General features: G+C 41.4%; 1 long non-coding RNA gene across 1 annotated transcript in view; it reads left to right on the top strand.

The window, feature by feature from the left end:
- Positions 1–1,038, top strand: part of LOC109305455 — a 16,174-nt gene that overhangs the window by 6,858 nt on the left and 8,278 nt on the right. The gene's annotated exons all lie outside the window — the stretch shown is intronic.

Consider the following 1,038-nt stretch of genomic DNA (forward strand, 5'->3'; position numbering starts at 1 on the left):
TAAAATTGTTGCTGTTGCTGCTGTTAAAAAAATAACATGATGCATGTACTTGTTTTTGTGAATGTGTCTGTTTATTCAGACATCATTATACTTTATTTTTTTTAAAGAATAAACCATTGTCACATCCATTGGCCATCATTTCATGGTAGAAATGTAAAATTGCTGGTTTGGACAGTATGACGACATAATATTTCTATTTGCTCACCCTTCTAAGAGATCTTTGTGTACTTTCTTTGTCAGCCGTGGCAGGTACATCACAACCAACCTGCACACTTTGTTGTGTTACCTTTTATCCTGGTTAAGTTATTTCTTTTAAATGGAAATTACTTGTTTTGTATTGCTATTTAGTTCTAACCAGCTGCTCGGCTTTCTCCAAAGATTCTTGGAGCCGCTGTCCATGCTCTTCTACTAGCTTTCCTTAGATCAAACCCTTGTCTATGTAACCCTTTGTACCTCCAGCTTATGTCTACACTGTAGCCTTGGGACTGCAAGTGATGACCACTCTTGGGTAAATCCCATCCACCTTTTCCAAACCAAACCTGGAAATGCAGCAATAAAACTGTTCAGGAGCATTTTGACCATTCTGAAGCAGGCAGAATCAGATCCCAGGAACAGGGGTGCCCCAAAAGTGGCTTTACTGCTGCAGTCCTGGGTTTGGCACATGGAGCAGGAACAGGTAAATGAGGTACACTCAAGACTGGGTATTCTTATCAGCGCAAGGGACTTGGTGTATGTTGACTTGGAAATGTTATTTAAAGGTCTGGAGTTTTTTGGCGAATTGGCTTATAGATATAGATACATGCATTATAAGGGTTCACGATGGGCAGCAGAGGGGTTTTAAGAGCCTGGGTCTCACACACAGAGTTCCATATAGCTCCAGAAGCAGACAGGCTGTCTAGCATGACAAGGCCAATGGATGGCCACAGTCTGAGAATTGAGGGGGGAATGCCATAACATGAGATCACAGCCTTCAAGGAAGACAAGTTATCTAACTCAACAAGGATTTACAGCTTGGGAAGTTTCATAGTTTCTAGGGTC

The sequence above is a fragment of the Crocodylus porosus genome, unplaced genomic scaffold (assembly GCF_001723895.1).
Source record: "Crocodylus porosus isolate Cpor-Errol unplaced genomic scaffold, CroPor_comp1, whole genome shotgun sequence".
Lineage (NCBI taxonomy): Eukaryota > Metazoa > Chordata > Crocodylia > Crocodylidae > Crocodylus > Crocodylus porosus.